Here is a 25790-nt window from a genome sequence, read left to right on the forward strand (position 1 = left end):
AAAAAGTACCTATAGTTCAACATTATTCAGCCAAGTATTCCATCTGTCTGTGTCAAGAGTCTATAAATATAATGTGTTTGAAAGTGTATTTAGGGGAACAAAAATAAAATTTCTAGAAATTCTAGCAAATCCTCTCCAAGTATAATAGAGCATAATTACATAATCATACTACTTATGTTGATGAAATCTTCTTAGTGTATCATGGAAAAATTGAAGCATTTAATAAATTATTTATTTATTTTTTTGGGGGGTTATCACATAAGAATTAAAACATTTTAAAGTTATCAAATATGCATGATCCTATCAGTGACCTATTAAAACAAAGACAGCATGTAAGGTAGTTTCACAAGATAAGTTATTTAGGAGTTTTCCTGGGACAGACAAGTTCATGAATCCAAATAATCCTAGAATTAAATCCATCTATTTCTCTGTGTTAGCCAAGGTTAGGTCATATCTGCTCTTTGGTGATACACGGTCTAACAGTTAGGTGTTTTGTATTCTGACTTGATTTAGCATCCTCGTATTGTAGGGAAATAATGGAAGGAACTATACAACATAATCATTTAGTAATGTTTCTTAGGAGTCGTCAGTTGCTGTCAATAAGCTGTCACACAACAAAGTTTCTTCAGCTTCATTATTTGAAGAGATAGGGAAACAACATACAAAACTGTACCGAAAAAACATTTTTATGGTTGGAAAATAAAGTGCTTAAAATTCTAGATATACCTGCATAAAGATGGCTTATACAACACAATTAGTGAAGCGATATTGTGGCTAGGCTATGGAATTGAACTAGAATAGAGTTGAATAGAGTTGAACTGCTGCACTGAATTATTTTCAATAATTGAAGGGGGCTTGTAAAAAAGATGGAGAGTAGCTTGTTGCTCAGGCAAACAATGGGGAAGAACAAGAGGGAATGGTTTTAAGCCGAAAGAGGGGAGATTTAGATTAGATGTTAGGAAGAAATTTTTCACTCGGAGTGGTGAGGCCCTGGAACAGGTTGCCCAGAGAAGCTGTGGATGCCCCATCCCTGGAGGTGTTAAAGACCAGGTTAGATGAGGCCCTGGGCAACCTGATCTAGTGGGTGGTGTCCTGCCCATGGCAGGAAGATTGCAACTAGGTGATCTTTAAGGTCCCTTCCAACGCAAGCCATGATTCTATATGTACTTCATACATGTCATGGGTAACTACTGATAATTCGTATCTTGCCTCTGTCTAGCCTTTTTTTTCTAAACTGGAAAACCATTATTCGCTTTTCAGCCTCCTTCAGTAATTGATTAAGAATTAAACTCTACTTATCTAGTGAGAGAGTGCTTTCTAACCACAGACAACAAACATATTTTTCCTTGAAATTTGAACAAAGATGTACTAAGTGATCCATCTTATATTTTATTTTTGTGTTGGATGTTGAATTATCCAAGTTTATGCTATATTTTGGAAGTAAACTATCATTTTTGCTTTTATTGAAGAACAGGCAGGAGGGAAATAAAAAAGAAAAAAAATAATTAAAAAAAGAGAACACATTCTGCCATCAATCTGAAAGAATAATTTAATGTATTTCATCAAAATTAAAGGGGAATAGAATTCAAGAAAGGGAAGAATCTGGAAGAAAGTGATCTCTAATGAGCAAGATTGGTTACTGTGTGCTAGTATGGTATGTTATTATTTTTGAAAGAGTTGGTGATAAGATTAATAAGCAAAACTTTATTAATGTCTATGTAAATTTATGCATACACTAATTGGAATGCTACAGTAAAGTTCAACTTCATTAATCGAGAGTTTCAAATAATATTGCAGTTACTTTGAATTCTCCATCTTCTTCCAAACAGCCAGTTGTCCTGAGACTATCTATGCCTAATGACTTTGGGAGAGCACTAAAGCTTTCACATTATTCACAAATTAATTGTGTAATCATTTGTGATTATTTTCAAAGTGTATGACATACTTGGATATAAGAAGGTCCAGGAAGAGAGTTTCTTGTGCTCCTGAACAAAGTTTGTTTGGGGTGTCTGTTGGGAGTAGGGTGGGAAGGAAGGTGGAAGGCAGTGTTGCCCAGTCTCCCATTAACAAAGTGGCTGGGATTCCAGTAGGTGATGAGACAAGGGTAACAGTGAGTCTCAGCAGAGCATCTGAAAATAAGAGGGCATTCTTCTTGAATGAAGTTATTCTGAATTACATAATATTGCAAGAGAAGTAAAAGGAATTTCAGTTCTTAGAACGGAAAAATGGTGATGGGGATATTGTTATTATTTTTACCTATTTCAGTTCTACCTGTCTGGGACAGGTTCTATCTGTTATCTCCAGCTGCTGGAAGCTAATAATGAGTAGAGATTTTGAAATGGTGAAGCTGGGCTGTCATCTGGGATTGGATGATGGTTTTCCTGCAGTCATTATTCTCATCTGAGTACCTGATGAAGCAATCACAGGGGTTAAGAGCACAGGGCAGATGAATGCCTTATGACTCGTCTAAGAGCTATTCTTATTCTCTAATCAATGACTATGTAAGTATTTTATACAAAGTAGAACAGCTTCAACAGGAGGAATAAAGAATACACCCACCATCTGGCTTAACTCAGTATTAAGGCACTTTGCCATCAAATAGCAGAAAGAAAAAACAGAAAGAAAAAAAGCAATAGGATCCATTCTGAGCTTTCTGAACTGCTAAAGCCAAGCTGCAGTTTCTGTCAATATATCCTCTCATTTTTTTTTTCCATCCGAACTTTTTGTCTACTTTAAATTTATAATAGCTTAAGGATGATTACAAAAAAACAAAACAAAACAAAACCTACAATGAAACCCTGAAAAAAAAAGCAAAATCACTTGTAGACCCATATCCCTGCCTTCTATAAAAAAAGTATGATAAAAATATAATATTTTACAACTGCACTTTTTCATCTGCTTGAAATGACTGAAATGTATAATGACTACATAGACAATCCCCTCCATTTTATGAGCCTTAACTTCCTAGCAGAAATAGTAGGGAACCCTCAGAGAGAAAAGAATGGTGATTTACAAAAAATCTATAAATCTGTAGGTAGTTTATCTCATTCCATTGGTAGAAGCATATAGTCAACAAGTAGAGACATCAGTAAATTGGAGGGGGGCAGGGGTGGGGAAATGAAGAAACTATGTATTTTTAATTCAGATGTGAAAGGAAGAACCATATAAGAATGAAATTTTTCTATAAAGAATGAAATCATTATATGTTTGTTGGACTCAGAATGATCTTCACTAATTATTAAAATAAGAGAATAAACTAATAAGACTGTTAAATGATGAAGAATACCACATCAGACTAAATATGGATCCACCTTTTAAACACAGGAGGAAAAATCAGTGGTTCAATTTTGAATTAATGCAGATATTTGGTACACAAATATTCCTAGTTAAAAACTATGCTTTATGTTTGTCTGAAAGGATTATCAGGTAGTTTGAACGAGTCAATACACTGTGACCCACAAGTTTTTTTCAGTGAATGTTCTGATAGATATAATTTAGTGTGAGACATTACATAGAGTTGATCCCACTCAGTGTCGCTGCTAAAACTTTGCACATGGCAATCAACATGAAGTAGTCATGAACTGGCTTGCAGCTAATGCAAGACTAGGAAATCCTTTCCTTTTAATGTGATGAAAGGAGAATGGACAACAGTTTCCCAGTTATTTGGGAACTGATACATTCAGTTACAAATCCCTTGTTTATGCATTTTGGAAGCAAACAGGGAGGGGGAGAGTGGAAGAGACTTTCTCAAAGCAAGAGAAAAGAAAAGCTTCCCCTTTTTGGAAGCTGTGATCCATTAGAAGATCTTGGCTGCCCACAGCCTCAGGCTACTGACTTTGTGCCCAGAGCAGAAATGGAGACACAAAGGGATTCAGATGCTTATGGGATTATCCTGAAGTTGAGAGAAGAGTTATGAATGCTTAAATGTTGAAATTTCTTGTCTGAGTTCTTCCAGTGAAGAGAGAAGCAAAATACATGTTGTTTTTTTTTTTTCCTTTCTCTGATGTATAAGTAGAAGACTTGTTGCAGTCTAATTTATTTGGAATCAAATCTGAAACTTTGTGTCTTACATTTTGATAATGCAGGCTAACATTTATTCTGGAGTTTAAGTTAAAGTGAATAGCTGAGAATCATATGATGCAGCTGGAGGAAAGTGAGGAGCTTGATTGTTCAATGACTGTAATGCTCTGGAATATTATAGTTAGAGAAAAATTATCTAAATAGCTGAGCCTAAAATCAACTTAGGTTTTCCAGATTTGGACCAGAATTACACAATTGGATAAGAGAGAGAAGCATGTGCTTTTTGCAGCATACTATTTGTTGCATTAGGATTTTGCTTGTTAAGATGCTACTGATCTGAGTTGTCTGCTGGATTAGAAGCATTGTGTACAATTACAATTAATCAGGAAAAAAAATCTCTTTCTGGTGACTGAGGCCAAGTAGAAGCATAACTCTGTATTTTCCATATGGTAAACTTTCACTGAGGAAATTAATATAAATCTCTTATCAATCCACAAATATGAATGATGGAAAATATTCAAAGTCCAGGGCCCTGCTCTGAACAAATGGGCTATGCCCTGACATCTGTCCTTCAGTGTATTTCTCCCTGAGGATTCAGAACCACACAGTTGTGCCATAAATAAAAGTGATGTGCAAATGCTAGCAGAATATTACTTCTATAGTGTTCATTTAATCTCATCTCGGTGGTGTAATGGATAATGTAGGCTGTATGAACCAAAACAATCAGCTCCACATTGATAGAAACATCAGTATCAGCTCTACCATTCTCGATTATTTCTCTTCCTGGAAAGAAAGTGTTCATGCAGAGGCCATATCAACACAGGCATATGTAATGCATAGAACACTGCTTACACTTTCTCCATGTAAAACATTCACTGAAATTACATTTTTCTTCCTAACAGTTTTTTTTCTTCTAACAGCAGCTGTGCAGTCTCTGTGCTTACAAGACAGTAAAACAGATGATTATTGCTCTCTACTACATCAGGTGCATCCATATGTTGACTGAAATGCTCAAGTATGACAGTCAGATTTAAGACAATATTTTAAAAGGGCGTGTTCCTCCATCATGGTATCGACTTACAGTAAGTATGCAATAGGCTTAGGAGCCAAGGATTCTTTTGTAAACCTAAAAGAGAATAAATTTCAAGGGTTACAGACTGGGAAAAGATGATAGAAATACCATGTCCAAGGTGAAAGACGAATGAAAAATATTTGGGATAACTATTTATTTATTATTTTTAATTATTCTTTTTCCCAATAGAATGGTGGAACAAATGTCTAATTTTCAGGTTTAGCAAGGATCAGCCAGATGTCATAACCCTGTCATGTCATTTGTTAAAGATTTTTAAAAATCATAATAAGGTAATAATATTCCTAATACCCAATACATTAACATATGAAAACAAATTAAAACTGTTATCATAATTTAGGAAATCAAATTCCTTATGAAAGATGTATTTTATACATGATGTTATGACTTCCTCTTTTCCTCTTTTCCTTTTTTTTTTCCTTTTTTTTTTGTTTTTTACTTCATACTCCTAGGAAGGTTATTTTTATTTTGAAGCAAATATATTTAGACTTTGATATCTGCCTATGCTTTTTTTGTTGTACATTGGTATTCCTAATACATAGCAGCAACAAAGTCATAAAATTAATGATAAGGATGTGTTCCCTCAGTGTCACTGAGGCTCAGGGTGCATGCATCCACAGTGCTGGCAAGGCATTCAGAACTTGTTAACAGAATATCATGCTGAGGACCTGCTGAAAAGCAAGTGCTCATGGGCTTTCTATAATCTAGGTAATAATGTAAAATAGAAATTGATCATTATCTAAAGCATGGAATGCCTGACTCAAACTTGTATGCCTGGAAATCCTAAATGTAGTATAAAATAGGTAGACACCATACTTTATGCTAGAAACTTATTACTCAAAAGATTTTATTGGAGTCTTCTGCACAATTAGCCTAAAAATTTTCTCTGGATGAATTTTGTTCCATTTCATGAACTTTCTTCCCTTCTTCGATCTTGAATATAAGTCTTTGGATGCTCCACCTTTTCTCAGAATATAGAGGCTCCCTAAAAGGTCTATTGGAACATCCCAACAGTAATTTACACTTTTTTTTTTTTTTTTTTCAGGTATACAGAAACACATCTAATATTTGGTGAGCTACCGTTAGGCAAAAAAAAAAAAAAAAAAAAAAAAAAAGGAATTGAATCCAGTGCCCATTTAGATGGGCATAAAACTGTGAAAGCTATTGACTGAACTCATGGCTGATGTTCAATGAATCCATTTTGGTCAAGAAAGCATGCCTGAGACCCTTTCATTACAACTCTGTCCCCATGGTACAATGCAGTGTGATTCACATATCAATGTACTGAGATCTGCATTGCTTTTGTTGGAGGATTTGGACTACTTTTGGAGACAGAATAATCACATGTAAAAGACACGGAACTCTGACTTGCAAATGGAGTGCAGTTCCAAATTCTGGACTGCCCTTGATAATGTCATATCTCAATATGTACCCATTTTCCATTACTTTTCTTATCTATTAAGATGTAAATTAATAGAACCTTGGTATGTTTGTACAGTACTTTGCATAAGCTAGCACCAGTCCAGAATAGGGATGGTAAAAGTTGTTCCTGCTCATAATATTAGCTCATTTCTGATAAGAGAGATCTAGAAAGATCACATTACCTGTGGACAAAGACTATATACAAAAATAGAACTACTGTACACTTTGCTTCAAATATACCAACGACCTACTGAAGTGATTTATTTTCACCATTCTATTTTTTTTATTGTTGAAATGATAAATATTGAGAAAAGAAGAGAGATTAACTATTATAAATGGTACATGTATATATTTAATTATTATTCTTCAGTTGCTGGCAGTGACTATGCGCCTAACACCATTACTGCATACTGACTTATTTGTGCACTTGAAATAATTTTATCCACTTCTAGCTGATCCGCAAACTCTTTACAGCTAAAACATATCTCAATCTCAGGTAATCAAGTTAAACACATAAATCCCAATGCATCCAAAATTGCTTGTATCTCTATTTAAAAGATTGTTTACATAAAGTTTTGTGGTCTTTTATACCATTTTTTCAAGTCCGTGTGCCAGAAGTGTCTCTCAGGCTTCTGCCTGCTTCACCAGTAAATTCCAATTCTCTGCAGAAAAACAGAGTACGTTGCTGTTACAAAAAGGCAATAGAAGTAATGAGAGCACACATTGATCTTGTAGATTAAAGTCCCAAGAATACTGAATCATGGTACAATATTGGTAGAAGATAAGCAAAAGGCATGTACTTTAACTATTTTCTTTAAAGGTCCCTTAAACCTTTAAGGGCAAACATTTTTCATCTTTTGTAACGACTTGGCAGAAATGACTACTTTAAACTTCAGTCTTCTCCTTATTATTTAAAAAAAAAAAAAAAAAGATGAATCTAATAGAGATGTTTTACATTCCAAGTTATTCATTATTTTCAACATTACTGATGATATTACAGAATAAAAAATTTGTCTCAGCATGGTGCAATTATATAATTTTTCAATTTGAAGTACTAAAACCTCAATGCATCACTGTGTATTGTCAATTTGAGCTGTCAAATGGTCACAACATGACTAATTTCTACTTATTTATATGAGAATTTGTTTTTTGATGAATTACAAGCCTTTCTGTGGACAAGAAGCAAGAACACAGAGGTAGAGTATAGGAATTTGGATCCACCTTATACCAGTCCCATGAAAGATGCCTTTACTGAGGACAGATTTTTCTCCATGTGCCAAGAGTGTGCCAGTCCTAACATGGCTGAGCAATTGATTTCTGCCTGTTGCCTATGGATCTGGAGTTGTGTAGTCTGTTGTGTCTTTTCAGAGGGAACATAATGCTTTTCTACATACCATGGTACTGGCTGCGGCCTTATTGTTTTAACTTAACTTTGAGAGAATACAGTGTTCTTTTCTGCCTGTAGAATAATCAGAATTCCTCTGTCTGAGGAATTTTAAACCCATATCTCTTACATTTAGTCATGCAACCAAAGAAAGGTGCTGTTGCTTCTCACTTTTTTTTTTTTTTTTTTTCTTTTGTGGCTGCATGTGCTGGCCAGCTGGCCACAGTGTCTAGGACTCTTCGGTCAAAAGAAGGAGGCTATGAATAGTTTTACTGGTGGTCATCTGAGGAGAGATTTCCTAGTCCAGCAAACATTTGTTCCTGCTCTTGCTCTTTAACACCTCCCTTGCTCTTTGTCCAATGTCCGCTTAGATAAAATACAACCAAAACAGAGGAGGATCCAAATTCCAACAGCATCCTGGCTTGTATCAGTAATAGTGTAGTCAGCAGGACCAGGGAGGTGATCGTCCCCCCGTATTATGCTCTGGTGAGGCTGCACCTTGAGTACTGTGTTCAGTTTTGGGCCCCTCACTGCAAGAAGGACATTGAGGCCCTGGAACATGTCCAGAGAAGGGTTACAAAGCTGGTGAAGGGTATGGAACACAAGTCTTAAGAGGAGCGGCTGAGGGAACTGGGGTTGTTTAGTCTGGAGAAGAGGAGACTCAGGGGAGACCTTATTGCTCTCTACAACTACCTGAAAGGAAGTTGTGGGGAGCTGGGGGTTGGCCTCTTCTTGCAGAAAACTAGCAATAGTATGAGAGGGAATGGCCTCAAGCTGAGACGGAGCTTTAGGTTGGAAATTACAAGAAATTTTTTCTCAGAAACAGTAGACAGGCATTGGATGGGGTTGCTCAGGGAGGTGGTGGGTCCCCACCGTCCCTGGGGTTGTTCAAGGAAAGGTTGGACGTGGTGCTTAGGGACATGGTTTAGTGGGTGACATTGGTGGTGGGGCGATGGTTGGACCAGATGATCTTGGAGGTCTTATGCAACCTTAATGATTCTATGATTCTATGACAGGGTGAACAACTACAAATTGCAATGAGACAAAAAATAAAAGAAAAGACACAGGATATATGAAAGGCATTTTTGTTTGTTTTGTTTTGTTTTCTGTTTTAAATCTTTTCAGATTTAAAAGCCTATTTCTTAAGTTGACAAAAGTTTCCCCAATGCAACCAAATTGCCACTAGGTAGTTTTATAAAACAATATTTCTCCCTAAGATGTTCTTTAAACAGAAATTTGTTTGAAAGAAGATTTTAAAGGGTATTCTTCAACGCATGGGTCACTGATCATCTATGTCTTCAGCACTTACAGTTTTGTAGCTCCATTTCTCAAATTACTTTTTGCTTAGGGTGCAAAGCACACCTTATTCTTTCAACCATGAGTTACTTGAAAATCAGGGGCACCTCACTCAATGTTCCTAGAGGATTTTCAGGCACCTAGGGCTGACTCTGAATCATTAGTTCATCGTTGTAGTAAGTAGATGTACATTCAACTAAGCGCAAAGTGTTCAGCTGCCTGTCTTTCAGTGGGAAAAGCACAGATGCACTCCTGGACATTAGCACAATAATATACCCATGGGAATCTGTATTTTCCATTACCACTTGTATCTTTTTAGCTTGCTTTTCCACTTTGCAGCACCAAAGATTTTAGAAGCAAATTGATGGACCAGCTGCAGAGTCTGTCTAGGTAAATACCACACATACTGTCACTTCTAACAGTATAATTAAACAGGAGTTAGAATTTGAAATCTGTTGACATTTTATCAATTAAGGATAGGCAGGGGAGAGATAAAAGAAAAAAAAAAAAAAGGAAAGAAAGCTTCTGTGATATTATTTAATTCCATGAGGTCACTCAGAATTGTGGCTTTTTGTTATGTTTGATATGTAAGAAATTCAGTTTTATTATTATTATTTTTTATTATTATTATTATCTTTTATATATTTCTTTTGTTATTGTTGGTCTTGGTTGTTTTTTGTTGTTGTTTGTTTTTTGGGGGGGGTGTAATGTAAGAAGTTCAATAGATTTTTTTTTTTCCATTATGAATTTTCATTTTATATTTTGGTTCACAGCTATGCTTTTTCAGCTGTTGCTGGAAAGTAATTACAATTCAGTCAAGAAAAAGCTTATATGTGGTATCTACAGTTTGGTAAATTCTCTAGTGAATCTTCTGAAAAAAAGATTTTCAGTTTAGACAAGATTAGATTCTCTACCTGCTCTACTCCCTGTAAGAGTCAGCATCTTTGTGATAGGTACTTTTGAGTATAAATGCTGGGACAGAGTCTCTTGGCAGGATTTGCCACAGAGGTGACACATTCTCCTCTTGGCAGTTGACACCATGGAGATGACACATTTTCCACCAGCAAATACCTAAGGGAAACTTATAATTAGCTAGCCTTCCACGATCACCATGGTTGTTATAGTTTAGTTACAGTTTAGTTCAGCAGTACCCTGAAGCTGAACAAGGATATTGATACATGTTTCTAGGCAATCCTATTTATTTTTCCTCAGGCATTAAGACAACGGGAAAGAAGACAACTGGGGTTATTCCTTGAGTTGTTTCTGGGAAGAGGAAAATACTACCAGCTTAAAGTTGAAAAACAAAATGAACAAACATATAAAAACATGGAAACAGTGAAAGCAGGCAAAAATGAAAGATATACTTAGATAATAGAAGAAGGTGTTCCAGCTTGGCAATCTGGAAACATGTAAGTATGTTATACTTGCCAAGGCGATCGGCTCTGGGGCAGACGCATTCTGCAGCGGAGAGGGGGATTGGGACAGGCAGGGCTTTTTTTCCGGCATCGAGGCCACTCCAGGGAGCCGCCAGGACCCGGCAGCCCTCGCGAGGGAGGCTGACGAGGCGTAGGCGGAGCCAGCAGCATCCCCTCCCTGGCCGTTCAAAAGCAGCCCCTAGGGAGCGCGAGCGACCAAGAGCCTGGCGACCAGGGCGGGCAAACAGGGCGTGGCGCGTCAGAAGGGAGTGGTGCGGCAGTTTGCGAAGCAGTGCGCGCGGGCAGGGCAAGCAGGGAAGGCAGAGAGAGCAGAACGTTCCCCCCCACCCATACGAACAACTCCTCTAACGGCTGTCGACCGCTAGCTAGGCTGCAATGGTCTACACCAGGCAGAGTGCTCTCTAGAAAGTCTGTAACCACCCAGACTGACTGCCTGCTCAAAAATGTGACAGTTCAGGTCTCTGGATGCAGGGAGTGTCTGAGCCTGTTGCTGCCATCTGAGGGAGGCAGAGAGACTGTGTGTGTGACGTGCGAGCAGGTGGATGACCTGGTCCGACTGGTGTCAGAACTCAGGGAGGAGGTGGAGAGGTTGAGGGCTATCAGGGAGTGTGAGCGGGAGATAGACTGGTGGAGCAACTCCCTGCAGGGCCTGAAGGAGAGGTACCGGGGTAAGACACCCCAAATGGGGGTGGACCCTGTGCCCTGTCGCTGTCAGGCAGAGGGTGGGGACCTAGGAGTTGAGGAGGAATGGAGACAGGTCCCTGCTCGACCTCGCAGGCGACACCCCCCCCCTACCACCCCCACCTTCCCAGGTGCCCTTACACAACAGGTTTGAGGTCCTAGAGCTTGAGAGACCGGTGGGTGAAGATGAGGTAGAAAGTCTACCCAGGAGGATGCCTAGGGCGAGGAGGTCGACTCCACGCCTCAAGACTGCCTCCACCAAGAAAGATAGAAGGGTAATCATTGTAGGCGACTCTCTTCTCAGGGGAACGGAGGGCCCTATTTGTCGGCCTGACCCTACACGTAGGGAAGTCTGCTGCCTCCCTGGGGCCAAGCTCAGGGATGTTGCCAGAAAGCTTCCCAACCTGGTTCGCCCCTCTAACTACTATCCTCTTTTGATAGTCCAGGCTGGCAGTGATGATGTTGAAGAGAGAAGCCTGAAGGCTATCAAACGGGACCTTAGGGGACTGGGACGGTTAGTGGATGGAGCGGGAGTACAGGTGGTGTTTTCGTCTATCCCTACAGTGGCAGGGAGGGGTACAGAGTGGACACGGAAAGCCCTCCTGATTAACACCTGGCTCAGAGGCTGGTGCCAACACAGAAATTTTGGTTTTTTTTGACCATGGGTCGCTATACTCGGCACCCGGCCTGATGGCCGCACACGGGTCCCACCTATTTCTAAGGGGAAAACGGATCCTAGCCCAGGAGCTGGCAGGGCTCATTGAGAGGGCTTTAAACTATGTAAGAAGGGGGACGGGGCTGAAATCAGGCTTGTTGGAGCTGTGCCAGGGGGAACAATGGCAAGGCCGGGGGAGAAAGCAATGGCCCGACTGAAGTGCATCTACACTAATGCACGCAGCATGGGTAACAAACAAGAGGAGCTGGAAGCCATCGTGCAGCAGGCAGGCTACGACTTGGTTGCCATCACGGAAACGTGGTGGGACCACTCTCATGACTGGAGTGCTGCAATGTCTGGCTATAGGCTCTTCAGAAGGGACAGGCAGCACAGAAGGGGTGATGGTGTGGCTCTCTACATTAGAGAGTGTTTTGATGTTGTGGAACTTGAGGCTGGGACTAATAAGGTTGAGTCTCTGTGGGTTAGGATCAGTGGGAAGGCCAACAAGGCAAGCATCCTGGTGGGGGTCTGTTATAGACCGCCAAACCAGGATGAGGAGACGGATGAGGAGTTCTACAGGCAGCTGGCAGAAGTTGCAAAATCGTCAGCGCTTGTTCTCATGGGGGACTTCAACTTCCCAGACATATCCTGGAAGCACAACACAGCCCAGAGAAAGCAGTCTAGGAGGTTTCTGGAGAGCGTGGAAGATAGCTTCCTGATGCAGCTGGTTAGAGAGCCTACCGGGGAGGTGCCCCGCTAGACCTTCTGTTCACAAACAGTGATGGACTGGTGGGAGATGTGGTGGTCGGGAGCTGTCTTGGGCAGAGTGACCACGAAATGGTAGAGTTCTCTATTCCTGGCGAAGTCAGGAAGGGGACCAGTAAAACCGCTGTCTTGGACTTCCGGAGGGCTGACTTTGAGCTGTTCAGGACGCTGGTTGGCAGAGTCCCTTAGGAGGTGGTTCTGAAGGGCAGAGGAGTCCAGGAAGGCTGGGCACTCTTCAAGAAGGAAATCTTGATGACTCAGGAGCGGTCTGTCCCCACGTGCCCAAAGACGAGCCGGCGCGGAAGAAGACCGGCCTGGCTGAACAGAGAGTTGTGGCTCGAGCTTAGGAGAAAAAAGAGGGTTTATAATCTTTGGAAAAGAGGGCGGGCCACTCAGGAGGACTATAAGGCTGTTGCGAGGCTGTGCAGGGACAAAATTAGAAAGGCCAAAGCTCATCTGGAGCTCAATCTGGCTACTGCGGTTAAAGATAACAAAAAATGTTTTTACAAATACATCAACACCAAAAGGAGGACTAAGGAGAATCTCCATCCTTTACTGGGTGCGTGGGGAAACTTAGTTACAAAAGATGAGGAAAAAGCTGAGGTGCTTAATGCCTTCTTTGCCTCAGTCTTTAGCGGCAAAACCAGTTGTTCTCTGGATACCCAGTACCCTGAGCTGGTGGAAGGGGATGGGGAGTAGGATGTGGCCCTCACTATCCACGAGGAAATGGTTGGCGACCTGCTACAGCACTTGGATGTACGCAAGTCGATGGGGCTGGATGGGATCCACCCAAGGGTACTGAGAGAACTGGTGGAAGAGCTGGCCAAGCCGCTTTCCATCATTTATCGGCAGTCCTGGCTATCAGGGGAGGTCCCAGTCGACTGGCGGCTAGCAAACGTGATGCCCATCTACAAGAAGGGCCAGAGGGTAGACCCGGGGAACTATAGGCCTGTTAGTTTGACCTCAGTGCCAGGGAAGCTCATGGAGCAGATTATCTTGAGTGTCATCACGTGGCACTTGCAGGGCAACCAGGTGATCAGGCCCAGTCAGCATGGGTTTATGAAAGGCTGGTCCTGCTTGACGAACCTGATCTCCTTCTGTGACAAAGTGACATGCTTAGTGGATGAGGGAAAGGCTGTGGATGTGGTCTACCTTGACTTCAGTAAGGCTTTTGATACCGTTTCCCACAACATTCTCCTCAAGAAACTGGCTGCTCGGGGCTTGGACTGGCGTACGCTTCGTTGGGTTAAAAACTGGCTGGATAGCCAGGCCCAAAGAGTTGTGGTGAATGGAGCCAAATCCAGTTGGAGGCCGGTCACTAGTGGAGTCCCCCAGGGCTCAGTACTGGGGCCAGTCCTCTTCAGTATCTTTATCGATGATCTGGATGAGGGGATCGAGTGCACCCTCAGTAAGTTTGCAGATGACACCAAGTTAGGTGCGTGTGTCGATCTGCTCGAGGGTAGGAAGGCTCTGCAGGAGGATCTGGATAGGCTGGACCGATGGGCTGAGGCCAGCTGTATGAGGTTGAACAAGGCCAAGTGCCGGGTCCTGCACCTGGGGCGCAACAACCCCAAGCAGAGCTACAGGCTGGGAGATGAGTGGTTGGAAAGCTGCCTGGCAGAGAAGGACCTGGGAGTGCTGGTTGATAGGCAGCTGAATATGAGCCAGCAGTGTGCTCAGGTGGCCAAGAAGGTCAACAGCATCCCGGCTTGTATAAGAAGCAGTATGTCCAGCAGGTCTAGGGAAGTGATTGTTCCCCTGTACTCGGCTCTGGTGAGGCCGCACCTCGAGTACTGTGTTCAGTTTTGAGCCCCTTGCTACAAGAAGGACATGGAGGTGCTCGAGAGAGTCCAGAGAAGGGCAACAAAGCTGGTGAGGGGTCTGGAGAACAAGTCTTACGAGGAGCGGCTGAGGGAGCTGGGATTGTTCAGCCTGGAAAAGAGAAGGCTCAGGGGCGACCTTATCACACTCCACAGTTACCTTAAAGGAGGCTGTAGAGAGGTGGGGGTTGGTCTATTCTCCCACATGCCTGGTGACAGGACAAGGGGGAATGGGCTAAAGTTGTGCCAGGTGAGGTTTAGGTTGGATATCAGGAAGAACTTCTTTACTGAAAGGGTTGTTAGGCATTGGAATAGGCTGCCCAGGGAAGTGGTTGAGTTACCATCCCTGGAGGTCTTTAAAAGACGTTTAGATGCAGAGCTTAGTGATATGGTTTAGTGGAGGACTTGTTAGTGTTAGGTCAGAGGTTGGACTAGGTGATCTTGGAGGTCTCTTCCAACCTAGATGATTCTGTGATTCTATGTTATTTGATACAAATTTAGGATAAACTGAAACAGGGAATATGTAAGCATACCCAACTGGCTTTGAACTGGCTTCAGATGGGGTGTTTTATTATTATTATTATTATTGGTTATTTTATTATATTTATTTTTTTTTTTCCTGTGGACTTATGAGTTGTGATTCCTTCCTTTCATCTCAGAGAAGGGGAAGGAAAAGAAATTGTGAACTTTGGACTGATGGAAGTTTGGAGTTTTTTTGCCTGCAACGTATAGCTTAGTATATATTTATCTAACAAATCACACAAATATTACTTATTGCCTGGTTACAGCTTCATTATATTTTGTCACTACTTATATTTATTTGTAAACTTTTACCTTAAAAATTCCTCTGTAGACTTTGACGTAACCAATTCCAGATTGCCATCTGCTAGCAACTCTGAAATATTATTACTGTTTTCCATGTGAGAAATGAAATGAAGCATGCTGTAAAGGGACAATAGCAGAAGCCTAGAGACATTAAGAAGGCAACGTACCTTGTCAGGTTAGTTTTATTTCCTCTAAAATGAAATCTGTAGGTCAACACAGACTATTCTTTTCAATCAGGCCTTTCTTTAATCCCTATGTTAAAGTAGTGGATGTAGCTGGAACACTGGCCTGGCTAGGCAGAGGTGATACTGCATTGTAGCGAAGGAAAGCTCTTTTGTCTCAATTGTGTGGTGCCAACACCCCCTTGTCATACTGCACTCCATTTTCAACTCCAGAGATCCATCTCTATCTGGAAGAAAATAGTGTTTCAGTATTTCCCCAGCAGACACAGGAATCTGTATAGACTTCAGGATGGTCTATAGATGCCCAAAACTGCTCCAAAGTTGTAGTAGTTTGTAGTAGTCTTTTGTAGTAGTCTTTTTTTTTTCCTAGTTCTTTCACTTTTGTTACTGCCAGATCTTATTATAATAGAAACCACATTTCTAACAATATAGTATGTTGAACTGAATCAATAAGAAGGAGAATTAATGAAGAAAATATATTTATTATTCTCTAAGACAAAAAAAGCTATCTTCATTTTTTGATTACAGGATATACTACAATAATTACTTCAATAGAAAAAGTGATGTCTGTTAATCAAAACCTCATTTGAGCCAGCTTTTGCTTCATCTGAAAAATTAATGAAACTTTGTAAACTGATAAATTGCATTTTGAATACCAATAAAACATTTTAATCTTTAGTTTTTAAATGAGTGACAGTTGAACCAGTTATAATGAGAATCTGTTCTGAGGAAAATGTTAAAACTGAAAAATAGAGAAAAATAAAAATTAAAACCATTACAGAAAAGTAAAATACTGACTTTGGGGAAATGGAACACATAAAATAGAACATTTTTCATGACATGGCTTTCCAACTTGGACATAAGTTTTGTATATTTTCAGGTGTTATCTATTAGCAGAAATCTGTAGTTCTCCACACTGAAACAAATAGTTTGCTTTCTTTACCTCACTTACAAAGTTACATCTTGGAAGGGGGCTCAACAGGCCTATAAAAAATGAGTCTGGCTTAAGAACAGAACAGTATTGCACAGAACTAGAGTAGAGAGGACATCAGCCTCTCTGATTTAGTGCTTTTTTGTTTGTTTGTTTGTTTTTCTTTAGGAATTAAAATGGTGTCCTAAAAAGCATGCTCTCATACGCTAATCTGGCATATGAATGAAGAGAACGGGTGAGGGACATCTTAGAAGAATCTAGTAATAAAAAGATATCAAAACAACCCCCTAGACTTCTGATAAATTATGTATAGTAGACAAAGTATGGTCTAGAAAGCCATGGACAACGGATCCCAGTCTAGAACCCATTTTAGAGTACTCAGCTCTTCAGTCAACAGACATGAATCACCTGCTGAAAAGTATGTTTGTTGACAGCAATTCTCAGTCCATATACTTTGAAACTAGTGAACATGCTGTGAATTTACAGCACAGCTATTTCTCTAGTAGAGAAGACAGTATACTGAGGGCACTTATTCTAAAACATAAATATTCTTAACAATTTAGTTAATCCAATTCCACAGCATATTCATTTAAACCTCATAAAGATAATCAGCTTGGAATATGTATTGTATATGTAATAAATTCACTTTGTTTTGTACTTCATACTAACATTCCCACTGTATACACATGCTATCTTCAGAAAGGCTACAGACGTTTATTTTGCACAAGGTGTGTCATTAATGCCATGCTTGGATTAAATCTCTGTAAGATGCTGCATGTGAGATACCCACATCTAGGTATTTCAGATGCTCGGTCTGTTTTAACATGCAGCTGCCAGCCTGGTAAACAAAATCTGTGTAAAGAAGGCATTTTGCAGTGCAATAGTCTCTGCTGACTGCAGCTTTAAACTGTGGTCATTGAGATATGAGCATTGCCTCATAACCGTTCAAATTCTTACTTTTTTGAGTATTTTTTCTTTCAAGTCGGACTGAAGAAATATAACTATCAGAAATACCTCAATGAGTAACTGCTAGGTTTACATTTCAAGTAACATATGCTGTTTCAGATTTGAGTTTAACAAATGCTAATTCAGAAAAAGAATAGATAGGGCAAAAAGACTACGGGTGTCATTCTTTTTTTTTTTATTTTTTTTTTCAGACACATATCATAGGGTATCATGCATAAAATAAGCTCAGCTTAAAATTTAGATAGTTTTTCTGTTCCCTCTTTTCAAACTTATTAGATTACCAAAGAAATTGATTGTAAACCTCAGAGCATTTTGTACATGGCATTAAATACAGGCTTTTCTGAAAAGGGTGGGTTGGTGTTCTCTGACTGCTTCACAAACCATTTATCTTTCATTTATTTATTTATTTATATTCACTTGTGACATTACTTAATGTGCAATGAAATTTCTGTTAGGAGATTTTTCCAACTGAAGATATGCCCCAAGGGAAAAGTTTCCTTTGAGGTTGTTGGGTAATACATAGGAAAAATTGAAATGATTCACATTCCATTGGTCAAAACTAAACTAAACAAAAACAAACAAGTGAGCAAACAAACAAACAACAAAACTACAAGGACGTATTTCCATCATTTTTAGCTTACATTGCAAACAACAGTAAATTATGACCTTTTAAATTTAGACCGTACAGCAGATGATTACAACTCTGTTTAAAATGATGTTTCCTTTAACGTGTCTTATAGTACAAAGTGAGCTCTCAGTACAGCGGATTTTTTTTATTTATTTATTTTCTCTGTATCAATGTATATATTCCATTAAAACATACGGGAAGTAAAAGGAATTTTGGCAAGTGTGCCTCTACAGAGGAATCAAGTCTGTAAGAAGACTTGGCTGTAGAATTCATTTCATGTCAAAATGGATTACAGATTCAATCGGGTAGGCAAGAATTCTCATGTGCTAGCAAGACTTTTTTTGCCAAAAATGAATTAATTTTTGAAATGTTGTTTGGCTAAATTTGTAGTAGAGTATGTAAATACGCATATGTTTCTGGACTAAATAAGATCGTGTTTTTAACTCATTCGGGTTGGAATCAAACTGGAATCATTTTAGCAATCTTCTTACTAAGCAGAGATATACAATGTTTGTAAAAATTATCTGTGTTTATTCAGATAGACTAGTGGTATTCCAGTTGTGTTCCACTGAATATTAGATTTCCATCTTTGTGAGACAAAATATTATCTCTGGAAGGCAATATGTGAGACAATATGACTGACTGAAATTCTAGATAAGTGCACCCAAAATGTAGCTAAACATTAACACTCAAGAGAGGGGACTTCACTAAGGCGGCAACTATATTCCTAGAAGAACTAAATTCTACCTAAAAAAATATATATATTTTTTAAAGAACAACTTAGGGATACTGTAGCAAGTTAGGATGAGAGCAACTTATAATTAAAATATTGTGGATAAGCAGAGCAATCCGCATAGATTTTCCCTAAAATAGCCTCAAAGCTGTCCAGAGCTTCTTTTCCTAAAGGTTTATATGAAAGTCACACTCAGATGAAATATTATAGATTTTTGTGTTTCAAAATGCTAAATTTTTATGAAAGTATAAAATACAACTAGTGAACTCTCACCCAGAATTAGAATTTGAGGAGCAGATTATATTTTTTACCTCTTTTAGACTGCCCACACAAGCAGAGTAAATATTTTTTCTCTTCTCTTACGTGTGTGATAAGCAAAGGTTTTTACTTTCAGAGCAGCCAGACTGGGTAAGTAATTTACTATTCTCTGTAGGAAAAAAAGTTTCAGAAGTTTCTGTGTAAAGCAGTGAATATAAGTCCAAGCATAATAAGGAATACTAACAAGATCCAGATTAAAAGAAAAGAACAACCAACCAAACATTGGTGTTTCAACTGAAAAGCAGTAGTACTCAGGAGTTTACCCTGTGTTTCACTTATGTCATTACTGATTTGGGAGGCAATATTGCCATGAAAGTATTTGCTTGGTTTAGAATGATGTACAAATATTTAATCATGAGCAACATGTATATTTTGCAGAAATTCAAAATGGAGCCAGGATTTATGAATGCAGATGTTTCCCCCAGGTCCTTTGTTTTATCCCAAAGAATTTATCGTTACACAAAATATCACAAACCAGATTTGTTAAAAGTTAAATAACCATATTTCTATAGTCCACTCTCACCATGGAAAATCTCCTAGTTCTTAAAATCCCTATGGTCTAGAAAGGAAATTTATTTATTTATTTAGTCTTCCAGGAAGCTTACTTCAGCACAGAGACTTGGATTTATTGCACTAGCTTAAATCACTAAGCAGCTAAATTAGCAATATGACAGTCATACATTTTCCATAATTACCAAAGTGCACCCCAAAGCAAGATTCTGATCTTAGATGAAGTAAATTTGACATCTGGAAATTATCTGTTGCTACTTAAATGAAGCTTTCTAAACCGAATCGTTGTGTCCAAAGAACAACAGTGAAGCTAGTGAAGGGTCTAGAAAATTTAAGAATTAAAGTTGTGTTTTTGCAGTGGAAAATTCTACTAACCTTACATATTCAATAGTGATTGCACAGGCAAAAGAGTGGCATAACAGTGGGGGGTATGTTAAGCAGATACGGGGACAGTGGAAGGTCCCACTGTCCCAAAATAAGGAGAATGGCTAAGAAAAACAAGACAAGCAGCTGTGAAATCAGAAAAAAAAAAAAAAAAAAAAAGGGAAAAAACAGGGGAAAGGAGAAATTAAAGAAGGTTGGTCAAATAAAATTGTACATATATGGTACAGTAACAAGCATCAAGTAGGTTGTGAACCTGTATTACTCAGCCATTGAGGAAACAGGCGAGGAATCAAGCATCACATAAAAGGGGATATAAAGTTATGATACACTTCTGTTGTGCACTCCTGCTTGCAGGATGCCTGCCTTTGCAATCACAAATAAAAATGTTACTTCACTAAGATCCTTGCCTGAGCCTGTGTTATCGGCTGCAGACAGTTTCTCACAGAAAATAAGCCTTATGAGGAGTGGCTAAGGAAACTGGGGTTATTTAGCCTAGAGGAGAGGCTCAGGGGAGACGTTATTTCTCTACAACTACTTCAAAGGTGGGTGTAGAGAGGTGGGCGTCAGTCTCTTCTCCCACCCAAGCAACAAGCAATAGGACAAGAGCAGATGGCCTCAAGTTGTGCCTGGGAAAGTCTAGATTGGATATTTGGAAAAATTTCTTCACTGACAGGGTTGTGAGGCATTGGAACAGGCTGCCCTGTGAAGTAGCTGAGTTACCATTCCTGGAGGTATTCAAAAGATGTGTAGATGTGGTGTTTAGGGATTTGGTTTAGTGGTAGATTTGGCAGTGCTAGGTTAAGGGTCGGGCTTGATGATCTTAGAGGTCTTTTCCAACCTAAATGATTTTATGATCCTATGAATAATAAAATGTGCAGCTTTCAACACACTGATTTTTGCTCCTAATACAGATGTTGCCTGGACTAAAGACTGGAATTATGAAACTCTTTGGATGCTACTACTTACAGGCAATGTCCCACATAGATCTCATGCACAACTGAGTTGTTTGAATTGCAATGTTCTCTTCATGTCTTCTAGAAATGTCTTGTGACATTCCTGTGTTGTTTTTTGTCTGTTCTTGTTTTTTTTTTTCATCATTGGAAAGGGCTCTTTGTGTTGTTGAAGAGTATCACCTGAAGTATTCTTTTCCTCATGATAAGGAAAAAATTGCAGATCCCACTTTGCTCTGAACATAACCTAATTTTCCTCAGTTATTCTAATGGATATACCTAAAACACAAAGCAATATTTACCAAGCTGTCTCTGACTATATTACGTGTTCTTCAATTTACTTTTCTAAATTCATAATGGAAAAATAGTCTTTCTGAAAACTCCACCAAGTGGAGTTTACTATAAAAAGCAGAACCCTACTGCCTGAAATAATTGCTTGTAAATTGCAGGATCAGGACCAAAAAATAAATATCTTAGGCACATGCAGGAAATCAGAGGAAGAGGAAGAAAACTAGAGGATGAAACTAAAACAAATGTCAAGACACAACATATGAGGTACTAAGTAACATATTTTGGATTTTGGATATCTGGACCTGCTCCAACAATCCCACATCCTTCTTGTGCTGGGGTCCCCACACTTGGATGCAGCACTCCAAGTGGGGCTTCACAAGGGTAGGGAAGAGGGGGACAATCACATCCCTTGACCTGCTGGCCACTCCTCCATTGATGCAGCCTTGGACGCAGTTGGTCTTGTGGGCTGCAAGTGTGCACTGCTGGCTCATATCAAGCTTTTGGTCCACCAGAACCCCCAAGTGCTTCTCTGCAGGGCTGCTCTCAATGAGTTGTCCACGCAGTCTGTGCTCATGTTTGGGATTGCCCCGACACAGGTGCACCACCTTGCACTTGGACTTGTTGAACCTCATTAGGTTCACATTGACCCAATTGTCAAGCTTGCCCAGGTCCCTTTGGATGGCATCCCTTCCTTCTGTTGTAGCAACTGCACCACTCAGCTTGGTATCATCTTGCTGAGGGTGCGCTCGATCCCACTGTCTATGTCATTGATGAAGATATTAAACTACTGGTCCCAGGACAGACCCTTGAGGGATACCACTCATCACTGGCCTCTACCTGAATATAGAGCCATTGACCACCACTCTGAGTGCAGCCTTCAAGCCAATTCCTTATTCATTGAATGGTCCACCCTTCAAATCCATACCTCTCCAATCTGGAGAGCAGGATGTCATGTGGTACCTCCTGCATCAAAGACCTTGCAGAAGTCCAGGTAGATGACATCGATTGGTCTTCCCTTGTTAACTTATGCAGTCACTCCATCATAGAAGGCCACCAGATTGGTAAGGCATGATTTGCCTTTGGTGGAGCCATGCTGGCTGTCTCGGATCACCTCCTGGTCTTACACATACCTTGACATTGTTTCCAGGAGGATCTGATGCATGAGTTTCCCAGGCACAGAGATGAAGTTCACCAGCCTGTAGTTCCCCGGGTTTTCCCTTCTATCCTTTTTTTCCTACTCTTTTTTATTGGGAGTGATGTTCCCTTTTTTCCAATCACCAGGTACTTCACCTGACTGACAGGATTTTCCAAATATGATGGAGAAAGACTTGCCAACTACATCAACCAGTTCCCTCAGGACCTTGGGATGTATGTCATTAGGCTCCATAAACTTGTACCTGCTCAGTTTCATCAGGTGCTCCTGAACTTGCTCTTTTCTTACAGTGGGAAGCACTTTGCTCCCCTAGCCCTCATTTTCATGTTTTGGGAAACGAGAGTCGGAAGAAGTCCAACTGGCAGTGAAGACTGAGGCAAAGAAGTTATTGAGTACCTCAGCCCTCTCCATGTCTGTTGTTACCAGTTCTCTCATCTTGTTACATATAGAGGCATTAACTCATGGGGAAGTGTTGATAAGGGTTACATATTTCTTCTGTAAACTTGGTTCATTAATTATTTTACACTATGTTGTAGATGCCCATGATTTAGTCAAATGCTCTTCTGCCCTCACAAGTGCTCAGACTGAAGATATATCTTTTCTTATTTGATATTCATGGGAGAAAATTCTTAGATAATGCATGCAAGACTGACTCCTTTTACAGTGTTTAAGCAATGGATTAAATCTGCTTTGAACGAAATAGTAATAAAATAGAAACCAAAGAACATTCAAGGTATTACACATACAGCAGTAGAACTTACAAGAAGAAGGAAATGAAAAATAGCATAGACAACAACTTTTTTTTTTTTTTTTTTTTTTTTTTTTTTACAGCCGCAGTGGAAGTGGTGTCTTGGGAAGAATTTAATTCTATAAATTATATAGGTTTGACAATGCCTAGAAGATGCAAACAGTTTAAGAAGCATGAAGAATTTACCTTATAAATTGTTGCTGATATATTAAGAAACAATATAGAAGTTGTCTGAGAAAATAAATATAAGGCTGGACAAATGTTTGGCAGATCAAGAGCATAGACAAACACCCGTGAGTCATAAAAAGCTAGTAGGAGACAATTTCAATGTAGGGCAAATAATGTCATAAGAAACAATTTCACAGGAGCATAGAGGCAGAAGATGAAGCATCTTTTGGCATCCCTTTTAAAAATTAGAATGAGAATAAATCTCACCATCAAAAAGGAAAATGAAGGAGAACGTAAAGTAATAATCAGAGTGAGAAGGGAACCCCAACATCAATTGTAACTGAGATGCCAGTAACCCTAACATTTGATTAGAAATTCTGATCAGACGGATTGTTGACCAATGCCAGAGGACATGCTAACAGATAGACAGTACAGACAATCTTGAGCCAGTGTCTTGAGTCCACATCTTGTCCCACTTGTACTTAGTAGTTACATGTAGATTTTGTTTCACAGATTTGTTGATACAGAAAACGCTTAGCATATATCTGGTCTGCAATTGTAAGATAAACATTCAGTATAAAGAGAGAATAAGAGGGACAGAACAACCATAGATTTTTTTTTCTTAAATAAATTGACTAATTTAATTAGAATATACAAACAAACCCACTACCAATGCCCTATTTCCCCAAATAGAACTAGCACACTCCTTTATATTCTCTTATACCTTTTTTAATTTTCTTTGTCCACTTCTGATGCTCTCTAGAGTTTGTCCTTCCTTCATTCTTCCAAATCCCATGTATGTTTTAAATCCTTACTCTTATCACCTACATACCATATTGAAATACATTTAAATATGATTTGCCTTAAGCTTCAAACCTAACACTCAGCACTATGTTGTTGAGTAATTACTGGCTCATATGCTCAAAGATATATTTATCTGAAAAATTCAAGTCTTGGTGGAAAGCAAACTTGAACTGTTTGACATTGGTCAATAGGCTGCAATTGCCTGGGTATGCTGGCAGTCATCCACCAAATCAGTCACAATGTCCTGTTGACCCAGTTTGAATCCTGTGTTGAGATTATACATATTGTATTATTTGGATTCAGCTTTGGTTTGGGGAATACTGTTTCCAATTTATGCAAGTTTTAATTCTGTTTTCACAGCTGTTGACTAGCTGTCTCCGTACCGCTTTTATCTTGAGAAATTTATCATGTTCTATTTCCTTTTGATGCTTTTATTTGTTGGTTAGGAATAGGTTTAGAATTCTTTGCCAACTCTACATTCTAAGCCTCACAGAAAATCCTTTCGTAGGTCTTCTGAGACCCCAACGTGGAGGCTACTGAGACATTTTAGGACCACATCAGTCCCTCTTCCAATACAACAGGTTTTTTTTTTTCCTGTTCTTTACCCTCCATATTATTAATCTCCCCCCGTTTAAATACCTTCTTGCTTAGTCATGGTGTACATCAACTGCAATTTATTAATAGTGACTGATTTTTTACTAAGCAGTACATGAAACAAGGACATATTCTGTCCTCCAGCTTCCTCAATGTCTGTTTAGAATTAACACTTTCATATCTACTCATTGCTGTAGCCATACAGGGAATAAATTCTTAAGCCAAAAAAAACATTTATTATATAATGTGAACTATTTATAAGACTATTGCAACAAGATTTATAGATGTTGAATCAAGACTTTGAAATGAAATCTAGTAGAAATCCATTAACATGCAAGTGGGAGAGAATAAATAAATGCAATTTTCTGGAGACAGGCTTCCTACTGAAGATGCTACTGTTAAGGTAGTGCAAGCAAGACTGACTTGTAAAGGTGTAGCTTCTCTTCTGCAATATTCAAAACAACAACAAAAAATAACCTCTGTGTGTGTGTCACTTTTTACTCTTAGGCAATGGTTTGACTGTTGCCTATATATATGAACATATGGACTTGATTCATAGGAAATGAATTACTACTGAGATTAAGATAGTCAGATCATTTTGAGGAGTAGTTCTGACAGTAAATAAACTCAGTTCTGGTGCTGGAAAAATTATTGGAAAAAAAACTGTTCCTGTTATCTGTAGTCAGTTTGTTTAAACTGATATTTACTGTGATGTTTATAGAGATGGGTTTAATATTGGAGAGGAAAGGAGTGAAAAAAGGCCCAGTAGGACATACAAATAGGCTCTGTTAAACTTGAGAGAGTTGAAATTCTGGGTGTACAATTTAACAGCAGTCCTGAAAAATCTGTAAAGACATCATCATTATTCAGACTTTTTAACAGACTTTATCCAGGTGTTTTGGATCCCCAACAATGCAGAAATAATAATATTTCTGCACAGATTGAAGCACTGGTTGCAAGAATTCCACAATGCTGCTCTGTAGAGATTTCCTTTAGAGAGTTGATTGTACAGATGTAATCAAAACAAACCATACCA

The sequence above is a fragment of the Cygnus olor genome, chromosome 1 (assembly GCF_009769625.2).
Source record: "Cygnus olor isolate bCygOlo1 chromosome 1, bCygOlo1.pri.v2, whole genome shotgun sequence".
Lineage (NCBI taxonomy): Eukaryota > Metazoa > Chordata > Aves > Anseriformes > Anatidae > Cygnus > Cygnus olor.